A 231-nucleotide genomic window follows, 5' to 3' on the forward strand; every position below is an offset into this window, starting at 1 on the left:
TCCACAGCAGCAGGGGAAAAGCCTTACTCCCAAATGGCACTTGGAGCCCAAGAACAGTCTCCTGTATTTTAACTCAGACTCCCCACCCAGCAAACCAAGCTGTGTTCTTTCTGGGTGGCTGGTTTAAAGAATTGTACATTACAGTGGAAACTCCCATTTACTTCATTTACTGCCATTTATAATATTTTCCACTATTTGGAGATAATGAATTCATCCTTTTCTTTTTCCTTT

The sequence above is a fragment of the Bison bison genome, unplaced genomic scaffold, assembly GCF_000754665.1.
Source record: "Bison bison bison isolate TAMUID 2011002044 unplaced genomic scaffold, Bison_UMD1.0 scf7180017864030, whole genome shotgun sequence".
NCBI classification, from domain to species: Eukaryota; Metazoa; Chordata; class Mammalia; order Artiodactyla; family Bovidae; genus Bison; species Bison bison.